Here is a 13,830-nt window from a genome sequence, read left to right on the forward strand (position 1 = left end):
ATGAATAAAATTGGTGTAACAATTAATAAATCGAAATCTGTAGTACTATGTTATTGAAAAATACCATGAACTTCAAACTTTTGAAGATTAAGATCCATTCGAAAGACTCGTGAATATAAGCCGTTTGCATTAAAAAAAATTCACGTATAAAGTTTAAGATAATCTACGAATAAGTACATTTCAAATCGCTGCTGAGTTAACGAAATAATTACCATGACCCTTTAGATAGTGAGAAATATCATTAATAAAACAGTTATAATATGGCGCTTAAACTGTTAACTAAGTATGATGAAGTATTCGATACGAATTATATAAATTATTTACCCATTAAAAAGATAAGAAGCCTTGTTTAAGTATCAGAAAAACAAGCCTCGAGTTTCGAAAAAAGCGTGCAAGTAATGCTTTATCTTTTTGAGAACAGGTCCTTTTAGTGAAGAGTCAAACTTTAATATTCATATGCCAAACAGTTGCCTTATGATCTATAAAAAATCGAATCGATAGATGTTTACTAAGAATTTGCATAGAACTTATCAAATTCATGATGTGAGGGTATATGAATGTTATTAGTGTTGGCAATTTATGTTTCATAGAGATATGGATAGATATATTTATCTTGATATTCTAAAGCAAAACGCCTGAATAAGGGCATAAAAATTTTCTTTTAGAACTGTATTTACTCTCTAGTAGGATAACGATTCTAAACGCTTCTTCTATCGTGTTACATAGTAGCTTCATTTTCGATTTCCTTGTTCCAATTTAAACTTCATCGAACATTAACAGAAGAAATCATTTGTGAATAAAATAAAAATGACTTTCAGAACAACTTAAAGGGAACTTTAGGTGATTTGGAATACTGTTTCACTTGAAATATCTGTAAAATTCTTGGAAACTAAGCAACTAGTATTAAGAGAAGTTGTAAAGGCCCAAGGAGGGCTAACCGAAAATTAAATATAATTTGATTAACATGAAATGATCTTTATTATACTAGGAAAATACCGTACCGAAACTCTTTTTTTTTTTTTGCTCCTCATTACTGGCATTTTCTGTTTTTTTTTAAATTTATTATTTAATTATCTCAATATTTTCTTTATAAGTATTTATAAATATATGCAGTTGTTTGGAATCTGTTTAATTTCCATTTTCTGCTCAAAAGGTTTTGTGTGGCAAATTAAGCATTTATTTACGATCATAGCTGCATATGGAAACATTTTTTACCCATTGTATACAGGGTGTCTCAAAAACCTTGACCGCGGCTTTTATTCCTTAAATATTGGTCACAGTCATATACTGTAAATTATAAATTTGTTTAAAAAAAGGTGCAAAATGTGATGAAATCGATTAAAATTTTCAAGGGATTAAACTTCAAAAAATACAAAATTTAAATTTTTATGCGGACGCCGTACAAAAAAATTCCTAGAGAGTAAAATGCGCCCCATCCTCTAATAAGGCCATGTACAAAATTTTAGAATTTTATTATGAAAACTCTCAAAGATATGTTAAAACAAAGTAGGTGAAGGGTCAATCACAAATTAAAATGCAAATGTTTACAGCTTCAGTGCAGATGACGCGACGCAGGAATGCATCATAAGGAAATAAAATATGCTTTATATCTTTAGTTTTAAATACAAATTGTATAATCTATGCTTCCTGAAAAATACTGTAAAATTTTATATCATGAACTACAGAATATAGCTTAAAAATAGCACAGTCAATGAGATTGTAAAAAACTTGTGTAATCTTTCCTTTAAGTACTTTTTCCTTTAAGTTATGTAATTTTTCCTTTATGTAATCTTTCCTTTAAGTTATTATTTCTACACATTTTTAATACTTTTGAACCAATAAATAGCAAAATTATTATTTATTTATTCAATCATTACTTTCTTTGTTAATTTGTGCACGACCCCTAAAACACGAACATCCGACATGATTTTTCCTCTTTGCGAACTCGTATCCAGCCATCGAAAAGTGGTTTAAGCATTTATGTAGTTTCATATCTTTGAGACTTTTTGTGATAAATTGCCGAAATTTTGTACATGACCTTATTAGAGGATGGGGCACATTTTATTCAGTGGGAATTTTTTTTTTTTGTACAGAGTCCGTATATAAATTAAAATTTTGTATTATTTGAAGTTTAATCCCCTGAAACTTTTAATCGATTTCATAACATTTTACACCTTTTTTACGCAACTTTGTAATTTACAGTATATGTCTATGATCAATATCGAAGGAATAAAAGCCGCGGTCAAGGTTTTTGAGACACCCTGTATATAGCATATTATGAGTTTGACCTATTTGATTCAGGCCTATGTGACATTATAACAATCCTCCAAATCGCTTATTTTACATGTCGCTCATTCAAAAGAGTTTGATAAAAGCTTTTGCTATATTCTACAGGGTCTGCAGGTATTGTCATGAAAAGTTATTAAAAACTACTTATTTTTTATGGTTCATATAAGCGTCTTAAAAGTTTTTTTACAAAGGTGCTTATTTTTTTTCTGGGAATAATATAAAATTTTCCGGAAGTTAGATTTGCCCTGGTATAGGGATAAATTTTCTTTGTTTTGTCTCATCCTTCAATGAAAAATACTGACCATGAAGAGAGAAGTGATGCTGGTTGCTGATTCATTTGCATTAATGAGTTCAAAGGTTGGAAAAAGTTTCATCTATAATAGTATATGGTATGTCTGTACGTATGCATGAAAAAAAAAATATTTCATTGGTTTAATTTTTTTTATCTTCTATTTGTTTGCATTGATAATAATAATAATAAAGCTGCATTTCGGGGATAATTTATGTGACGGAAATACGTATGTACAGCTGGTTTAACTTTGACTTAACCTGAATTGTTTCATTTTTGTTCCGTGGTTACTTCTTTGCAGAATATTTATTATACACTCATGTCCAAAATTAAGGTCACAAAAATGTTTTTCAAAGTAATTCTAAATGGCTACCAGTAAAATTTAAACAAATCATATTTTATATATTGTGAAGGACCGGCAACACGATATTAACCTTTATTGAGGGAAAAAATATTGTTTAGCATTAGTTTTTGAGGAACTACTGAAATTAGACCGTTTAGGCATCTGGGATTTTTGTCTGCAATTTCGTGAATATTGAATTAAAACAAAAAAAAAAATTAACATGTTTCTAATGAGAATGAATTCTCATAATCGTTTAGACGATTCATTGAGATGGAGAGCCATTGGCAGGCATGAAGCTGGGCAGTCTCAAGCGGAGGTGGCTCGATGATTACAAGTGGCATCGAAAGTGGTGTCCAGGTTGCGGAATCAATTCCAAACAAGTGGTACTGGAACCAGGAAGGCCGGCCAAGGCCGTCACAAAACAAAGACGCCTGCACAGGATCGCTATTTGGTACTAAGCATACGACGGCATAGGCTGACAACGGCTCCTCAACTTGCTCTTGACCTTGCTGCTGCGTCTGGAATAAGAATTTCCAGACAAACAGTATACAGATAACTAGCAGAGAGGGCCCTTTATGCCCGGTGACCAGTTGAGTGCGTCCCTTTGACTTCACCCAACAGAAAAGCCCGGTTGTTCTGGTGCCGAACACACCAGTCTTGGGCAACACAGCGAATAGTTTTTCATTTTTCGCAGATTTTATGTTTGTGACCTTAATTTTGGACATGAGTGTATTTTAACATTTTTATCAATAAATTATTTATATATTTTTACTGCATATAACTTTAATGCAAATTTTTACAATGTGATGGAAAGATGTGTACTCAATTCACTGTGGACTTATTGTATGGTTGAAGACTTCCAAAAATAAATATAAAAAGAAATGTTCATGGTGTTCCACAGAATTTGACATTTCTAATGTGGGAGGAGTAGCTGTAAAAGCACATATGAAAGATAAGATTTTATATTAATCATATATTTTCTGTCTCATAATTTAAATTAGAAAGCTATTGACTTATTATGGGTTCTGTTCAGGAAGTTAAACTCTCCTTTGGATTCACAATCTATCGCTTCTATATATTTGACGTTACTTTGCTTTTAATATATATATATATATATATATATATATATATATATATATATATATATATATATATATGATATTTTAAACTCTTAATTTCAATTTAATTAATTTCCAATATTTTATCTTAATTTAGTCCATAGTAACTTCATTTAAAAAATATTCTCTTATTTCGTGATCCAATTCCACTTTCTCTACTTAATTCATTCAAGAGTAGCTTTGTAAAATAGCTGAATCGGCTAAATGCCTAAATTTCCCACACTCCGTGTACAGGGACAAATACCGCTGACGAGACAATTTCTTTTTTAAAATCTCCCTCTGTTTCCCCTACCTTGTCCACGCTTGTAGCGGAAATCCCTATCGAAATCTCATTATACAGTTGACAAAATGTTTATTTGTACACTTCAATTTTGGAATATTATAGCAAAATATAATAAGGTAACTAAGTTAAAATTGCAGAAATATATTCTAGTGAGGTAAAATAATAATAAAATATCAACAAAAAAACAATTTAATAAACTTTAGTTGATTAATGAATATAAAAACTATACAAAAAAAGTATTTGTACACTTACTTAGTGACAAATTTTAAACATAATTATTTTATAGAAATTTAAGATTTAATGCTTCAAGACGTCTTGGCATTGATTCTATTAACTTTTTGGTGGTTTCTTGATCTATTTCTTCCCAAGCTGCCATGAGTGCTTCTTTCAAACTCTTTTTACTTGTAATATTTTTTTTTCGGACTTGAGCATCCAATAGCATCCACAAATTTTCAATTGGATTTATATCCGGGGATTGTGGTGGAGTTTCAAGGCGTCTTGGCGCATTATAAAGCTACCATGTTTTAGTAACTATCGCAGTGTGTTTTGGATCGTTATCCAAAACACATGGATCGCGTAACTCGGTTCCTACTGGACGGTCGGTAAAATTCTCGATGTTTCGGGTATAATCTATTTTGGCGCCAAAGTCGCCAAATGGTCGCCAAGCTCCGGGACCCTCCGACGCGACACCGGACTCCGCCCAATACCGATGACTGTAAAACATTCTTTCCGATGGTGGAACCAACTATGCTGGGAAGCAGCATTACAGACTTTGCCCCCCTCTTAAGGACTGCACGTCCCTGGCAGTACAATATCTGAGTAAGAGGCATCTACTTACAGGATTACCATATTCATACAAGCAAGTATAAATAACAAATACTCAAAATGATATACAGCGTAAATATTTACAAAATACATGAGCAATACAGAAATAAATTGCAATACTAAAATAACAAAATTAAGAAGATAAAGGATTTACATTATTTATCATATAATGGTCCACCATGGTCTGAATTGAAAAGATCTTAATCGCCTTGGCCAAGGTAAGGGGCTAGCCTGTTACAATGTATCACCTTCGGTTTTGAATGTGGTGATTTCTGTATCCGTACTACAACGTCATTCAGTCTTTTAAGGACTGTATAAGGACCCTCTCAGTTGGTCTGCAACTTCGGAGAAAGTCCTTTGCGACGTTTCGGATTCCTTAACCACACTTGGTCTCCTTCGTGGAAATTGTGTCCCTTTGCTCTAGCATCGTATCGGGTCTTCATCTTCTCTGAAGCCATGCCGATCCTATCTCTGGCCAGATGATGCACCTCCTCCATCCGTGTCCGGAGATTCTCGACATATTCCTCAGGCACCAAGGGAGCATCTGGAGGCCGGCTGAACAGTAGATCCGCAGGCAGACGAAGGTCACGTCCGAAGAGCATTTGGGATGGGGAATAGCCAGTAGTCTTGTGAACGGCACTTCTATAGACGATTAGGAAAAGGGGCAGTTTCTTGTCCCAGTCCTGTTGATTGCTAGACACCAGGAGAGAGACTGTTCAGAATGGTCCTATTGAATCTCTCTACCATGCCATCTGACTGAGGATGTAAAGCCGTAGTTCGAGTTTTGTCGATGCCGAGTATTTCACACAGTCTCCTGCAAACAGCCAAATCGAAGTTTCTTCCTTGATCAGAGTGCAGCTGTAGAGGAACTCCGTATCTTTAAATCCAGTTTTGAACTAGAATCTCTGCAACAGTTGGGGCTTCTTGATAGGGAATGGGATAAGCTTCAGGCCATTCGGTGAAGTAGTCCATGACAACCAGGATGTTGTTGTTGCCATCTGATGACCTAGGAAGAGGGCCTAGGATGTCAAAAGCTATTCGTTCGAAAGGTGCCCCCACATTATACAGCTGCAGTCTTCCTTTAATGCGTTTCCCAGGATGTAGGATGGAAAGGGGCGATGTCTTGCCAGCTAGGCTTCCCGCCTATTGACTCTTTAAATTCAATTATTGGTTTTATTTCAGGATCAGCTAGTTGGTTTTTCCGGACACTCTCGTCACCCCATGGATCTGATTCTGACGTTGATGGTGTTGTAACTTGGCGAACTACAGGCTCTACCATGCCAAATTTCTTTTCAACTCTAGAGCAGTAATTGCAGTTCTCCGAACATGGTCTTCTCGAAAGAGCATCTGCGTTTCCATGCGCTGATCCTTTTCGGTGGCGAATTTCCATGCCATATTCCTGTTGTCTCTGTATCCATCTGGCTATTTGAACTTCTGGCTTTTTAAAATTCAATAGCCAGGTTAATGAAGCATGATCTGTACGAAGCAGAAACCTTCGACCGTAGAGGTAAGGGTGGAAGCTCTCTATGGCCTTTACGATAGCCAGAAGTTCCTTCCTGGTCACACAATAATTCCTTTCCTGTTTGGACAGACACTTACTGAAATAGGCGATGACACGCTCCTGTCCATCTATTTCTTGGGACAACACAGCTCCGATGCATTCATGGCTTGCATCCGAATCCAGAATAAATTGCTTTCCAATTTCAGGATAGGCCAGGACGGGAGCAGATGTTAGGGCGTCTTTGAGCTTGTTGAAGGCGTTGTCACATTCGTCCGTCCAGATGAATTTCTGTTTCGCTTCGGTCAGCTTATGGAGTGGTCTGGCGATTGTTGAGAAGTTTTTCACGAATTTCCGGTAATACGTATTTAAGCCTAAGAAACTCCGGAGCTGGTGAACATCCGTCGGGCAGGTCCAGTGTCTTACAACCGATATTTTATCCGGGTGTGTTCGAACACCTTCTGCCGAAATGATATGCCCAAGATAGGTGACTTCAAGCCTGAATAGGTGGCACTTGGACGGGCTTAATTTCAGGTTAGCTTCCTTCAGTTTTTGCAGTACACGTCCAACATTTTGAAGATGTTCTTCAAAGGAACGCCCCATGATGATGATGTCATCGAGGTAAACCAGACTGGCTTCATAAGAAAGCCCTCCGAGAACTGTTTCCATAAGGCGTTCAAATGTTGCTGGCGCATTACACAAGCCGAAAGGCATAACCTTAAACTGCCATAGCCCCTGTCCTGTGGTGAAAGCCGTCTTCTCTTTATCTTCCGGATGGATTTCTACTTGCCAATACCCACTCTTGAGGTCCAGGGTGGAAAACCAGGTATTGCCGGCAAGTGTATCAAACGTGTCATCTATCATTGGCAAAGGGTAGCTGTCCTTCTTAGTGACATCATTCAACCGGCGATAATCCACACAAAATCTAGTAGAGCCATCTTTCTTCCTTACTAAGACGATGGGGGATGCCCAAGAACTTGATGACGGCTCAATTACATCATTATCTTGCATTTCTTTAATTAGTGTTTGGACTTCTTCTTGTTTAGCGAATGGTAGTCGTCTGGGGTGCTGCCTAATAGGAGGATGCTCTCCTGTATCAATTCGATGTTTTACTAGTTGAGTCCTTCCAGAGTCCTCAGATGTTCGAGAAAATAAGTTTTGGAATTCTTTTATCAACTCTCTAGCAGCACACCTCTGTTTTTCATCTAAATCTGTATCCTGCAGCAAATTTTGGACTAGATCGTCTGAAGAAACGTCCTGGCTATTACACTTCCGGTCTATACAAGTGACAGGAGTGCAAGTTGCTAGCACCTCTCCTTTCTGTATAATCTTTGTCTTATCACTGATGTTAGCCACTCTCACTGGGAAGACTGACTTTGAGAGGTCCACTACGGACGAAGCTACCAACACTCCTGCTCTGGCATGGTCTGTATCAGGATAATCCATTACACCAAATCGGAATTTTCGGTTATGTGCTATCAAACCGGGTATTACACATTCAGTCCTAGGCGATAAGAAGATGTCAGTTTTAGCTATTATTTTCTGGCTGGATTCCAGTTCAGCGTGTAGTCCAAAAAGAGTGATGTCTTCAAATTTTGAATTCATTCTACTATTTCCGAAGTCCAGTTTAAAGTCGTATTTCCGTAGAAAATCTAGTACGAGAATGCAAGGGTCGGTAATTTCTGCTACAAATGCCGTATGGTGGTAGTTTATATTTCCAAAGCGTATAGCGAGGTTGACTTTCCCATGATCATAAATCTTATCTCCCGTCACTGCCTGTAAAGTAATGCAGGGCGGCGTCCAGATTATGTTAAATTTTAATTTCCGTGCCAGATCTTCTCTTATTATGGTCACATTGGCTCCAGTGTCGACAACCATATTGCATGAGATGTCACCAATTTGTCCTATCACGTAAAGTCCATTGTCACCGCCACTTATGGATGAGATATGAAATACTTTGAAACGGGGCTGTTGACTATTTCCACCACTTCTAGAAACCCGGCAGTTCCTACGGACGTACCCGGCTGTACCACAAGTCCAACACCGAATTTCCGTACTTCTGCCACCTTTGCGCTCTTTTAACCTCCAAATTTCTCTTCGCAGATCTTCAATCTGTTTTACGAAATCAAAGTCCGAATCCGCAGCAGTGACAGCTCTGATTGGGTGTCGGTCCTTGCGTGTGGCCTGCTGTTCAGCCTCTATTTTGTGTGCAAAGACTAAAGCAGATCCTATATACTTGACATCTGCTAGTCTAAGAGCCTTCTGCGTTTCCGGGTCCCGCACACTATCGATGAAGTGCTGGAGAGCCAGATCTTGACGTGTCTCAACTGGGCAATCGGAAAATGCTAAATGTGAAAGTCGCTGAATATCGGCAGCTAATTCCTGCAGACTTTCACCCGATTTTTGATAGCGGGACTTTAACTGCAATCGGCTGTATTCTTTAGTGCACTTCTCTCCAAACCTCAGCTCAAGTGCACTCGATAGAGCTTGGAAATCATGTCTTTGCTCCTCCGTAAGAGTCTCAAGGATGTCGGCAGTATCTCCTTTTAACGAAGCTGCCAAGTGAAACGCTTTGGCTTGAGGATTCCATCCATTAGCTTCCGCTACCATAGTAAACTGTGTTTTGTATACTTGCCAGGATATTTTTCCGTCGAATGTCGAGAGTTTAATCGTCGCTAGGGAAGGTGTAAATATCACTTTGGAATCCTCATGTTCATGGGAAATATGCTTCTTCAGGCTTTCAATCTCCTTCCCAAATTTCTGTTCAAATTCCTTTCCGATGTCTTCTCGAACCTTGTCAATACTTTCTTCCATCTTCAAAACTTTAGTTTCCACTGAAACTACCTTATTCTCAAATGAAGTCACCTTATCTTCAATTGCATTCATCTTCTCCTGAATGATATTGGAGAATTCCTCTTTAACACTTGCGATGCCCTTCTTAAGCTCCTGCTCCATTCTTTCTTGACCGGAACGTATCTCTTTCTCCAATCCGGCTTCCATCTCCTCCATTCTTTCTCGACCGGAACGCATCTCTTTCTCCAATCCGTCTTTCATCTCCTCCATTCTTTCTTGTCCAGCTTCGATAGATTTCTTCATCTTAGCCAACAGAGCCAGTAAATCACCATTACCGCTATCAGCCATCGTAGCCTGAGATCTCGTTTTCACCATATACGGTTGATCACTACCCCACTCCTGACACCAAATGTTCCGAAATTTCCGGGGTTCGTTTGGATAGTGGGAGTTATGTGGTGTGGATAACGTTCAATCAGCAGGTGGCAGTAGAAAATAAAACAACGACGTTTATTTACACGAAGACACACAGGACAGCACAAGGATGACAACTATATACAGCACACAATTATCTTCAGCCGAGACGTGCAGACAACACACAACAGACTCGAATGCAGACCGTAGCGCACAACTTAATTCAGCACTCACTTGACTCCGTTGCTACTCTGCTAATCTCTGGAAAGCCAGTTCTTGCTGTCGATTCCGACTACACTTCGACTCCAATTCACGACGACCCAGCAGCGGCAGGACTGCTTCCTTTTATAGGCATTAGGAGGCGGGGCTAGAAGCCTCTCAACCAATCAGGAACGTTCGAGGCGCAACTCGGTTCCTACTGGACGGTCGGGAAAATTCTCGATGTTTCGGGTATAATCTATTTTGGAGCCAAAGTCGCCAAATTCGTCGCCAAGCTCCGGGACCTTCCGACGCGACACCGGACTCCGCCCAATACCGATGACTGTAAAACATTCTTTCCGATGGTGGAACCAACTATGCTGGGAAGCAGCATTACAGATTCGTAACATTATATTTTGTATTTCAATTTGAATAAATTTGCATTTCTGAAATAAATATCATCATCTAAATTTGGAAATAATCATATTCATTCGAATTTTGTAGATAGAAGCGTGAAACTTGTTTGCTTATTGATGCATTTAAGAAAATGTTATATTTTTACTCTATAAAAATTGAATGTTTGTTACTTATTATCAACATCTACAGAAACCAAAGCATTTTTTATATTTGCCTGCTTATTTAAAGAAACTTAGGAGGTCTATATATTAAGATTTTGGCGAGCAAATCTAAAGTTATTGAAGCATAATTTCCCACTCTGCTTGATGCATTATGAATATTATAATGATATTAGAATTGTTTGTTTGTTTCTTATGGCACTTGCCACTGACAAGCCCGTTGTTACGAAGACAGCGATTTAAGCCTGAGGGGAACGTCTCTTATTTTTTATAGCAGCGCCAACTAGGGCCAAGAGTACGACTTTGCCACTCACGCATCATTCATTCGCTTGCACAACCCCTTTTTACAGGAGGGCACATTCACACATCTCACAGATAGCACAACAGAAGAACAACCATGCCCAAACCGGGACTCGAACCCGGGACGCCCAGATCACGGGGAAGACGCGCTACCCCTATGCCAGGACGCCGGCTGATATTAGAATGAAATACCTTATTAGATTTAAGCTAATTATTTCAATAATACCATCATGTCTTGCCCTTGAAAATTGTTCCATTAATATTTTAATGGAACAATTTTCCATTATATGTATAGTGAATTTTGCTATAACAGCTCGATTCTTTTTGCGATGTCCTTTTTTTGCATATATATGTAATATAAGCACAATTTTGACTGATTGGTGGAAAGAAGAAACTTTTTGAATGAACAGTTTATTTTAACACGGGAGGCATAGATTTTACACTAGAACAAAAGCAGGATATGTTCATTCTCACAAGAATACAAGAGTTAAAATAACCGAGTTTTCCCCTTTAGTGGTTTTATTATGAGATTGCGATAGGGATTTCTTTGACATATGTCGACTTAGGATAGGGAATCTGGTATTTTTGTAACAACTGCGTAGGTGCCAGGGATATTTATTTCTTCTCTTGCAACGTGTTAAACAAAGAAAAGGCAATTTTTAGAGTACGTGTTGGCAATAAAAAAAGTTATGGATTCCCCTTTTTTTTAATTAAGATTTGGATCAGGAAGTAAGAGAAAACTTTAGAATAAAGTAACGGACTAATTTAGGATTAAAAAAAAAGAAAATTAATTAAAAATAAATTAAGTGATATATATATAAACATAATTTTTTAAAGCAGAGGTCGACGAGAGAGATGACACTTTCGAATTTCACTTCGTTTTCTTATTCCATCCCGGGAGGCATAATGTATGTGCAAGAGGCACGGGCGGACTTGCGTCCGCTCACAGCGCGCACAAGAGCGAAAGAACAGCGTAAAAAAGAGACAGAAAATATTTCCCCCCATGTTTAAATACCATGAGATTTTGATAAGGATTTCTTTACGCGTATCGATTTAAGTAGGGGGAATTTAGGTATCTTTTAAAAAGAATTCGCTTGGCTTGACAGTTTTTTATCTCTTCACTCGGAGTGTGGGAACTTCTCGATTTCAGCAATTTTAGATTTCGTGTTGAATTAATTAAATAAAAAAGGCGGAATTGGATCAGGAAATAAGAGAATATTTTAGAATGAAGTTAATATGGACTGAATTAAGATAAAACTTTGGAAATTAATTAGGGTTTAATTTAGATTTTAAAATTTCCTTATATATATATATGTGTGTGTGTGTAAACACATTTTTTAAGCAGTTTCGTAGCCGAAGAGCGAAGACATTTTTGAATTTTTAAACTCGATTTATTTCATCCCGGGAGGCATAATACGTACAAGATAGAAGCAACGAGATACGTCAATCTATAGAGCGACACAAGAGCAAAAGAGAGCGAAATATTTCTCTTCGGTGATATTATACTATGATTTTCTGATGTGGATTTCTTTGACATGTGTCGATTTAGGAAAGAGAAATATAGGCATCTTTTAAGAGAATTTGCTAAGCAAGTCAGATTTTTGTCCCTTCACTCGGAGGGTGAGAACTTGCTGATTAAAGCAGTTTTACAGAACTCGTCTAGGATTAATTAAATAAAATAAGTGGAATTTTATCAGGAAATAAGAGAACATTTTAGCATGAAGTTAATATGGGTGAAATTATTTAAAAGTTGGATATTAATTAGGATTTGAATTAGATTAAGAAATACCATTATATATATATTAGTCATTTATTCTATTCTTCTCCCAACAAATTTAAAGATAAATTAAAAGTTATTTGAAAAGGAATAAACGCAAGATTGTTCTACCAATTTATAAATGTATTTTTATGAAAGGATTTTTTTTTTGAATTTTATTGATAAAAATTGAGATTATCAGCATCGGCAGCCCATTCAAAATATCACCTATTTTTGAAGGAACAAAAAGCTAAAGAAATTGCTGCCAGTCGCATACAGAAAAGACTGAATCTGATCAGTCTCTTTATGGAAAAAGAAATCTCTTTTAGAAAAGGAAATTGCTGAAAGTGAATGTAATGCTATTGTTCAACAAATTGAACAAGCCAGAGACTTTTTACTCCTAAAAATCTAATGAGTTGCAAAAAATTTCTAATGAGAAAATTGAACAGTTGGAAGCGTTAGATAGTGAAATTTCTAAAAAGAAAGGGAGAACTTTTTTTTGCATAGTTAATAAAATTTTACTTGTTTTTTTTTTAAATTCCAGATTTGTTTACTTATGTTCTTAACCCATTTTTTATATTAATTCTTTGTAAGGCCGTGGGAAGTATGCTTCCCACCAAATTTATCAATCTTTGTCTGAAATTATGTAGGTTGGCATAAGTTCTGACAAATTTTTTTAGAAAGACAAACTTAAATGCTTCAGTTCTTTATCTCACACAAAATGATGTGTCTTGGTATGTCACTTAATTATTAATTAACCAAATTAATGAATTAATCAAATTAAATTTATGTAATAAGCTAAATGAATCCCTTTTCTTATTCTAATCTCAAGCCTAAAAATATTTAAACATAATACGACTAGAAAAAAATGGCCCTTTAAAGGGTTTAGTAATTGAAATGTTAATGAAGTGGCAATGTAGTATTTTTCTTCTTCTTAATGCAGATTGTGGGTTGAATTAGATTTTAATGAGAAACTTGCAGAAAAACAGTTACTTAGTGGTTACTTTAAAAGTTACTTAGCTTTAATGTTCATGAAAAATATTCAATAGTTATTGGTGGTATTGTCTATTTTTTCTTTAAAAAATTGAATAGTATTTTTTGGTCATCTTAGCGAATTTCATCGTAACCTAGTTTCGTAATCAAAGCTACTAC

This window comes from Argiope bruennichi, chromosome X2 (genome assembly GCF_947563725.1).
Source record: "Argiope bruennichi chromosome X2, qqArgBrue1.1, whole genome shotgun sequence".
Classification (NCBI taxonomy): Eukaryota; Metazoa; Arthropoda; class Arachnida; order Araneae; family Araneidae; genus Argiope; species Argiope bruennichi.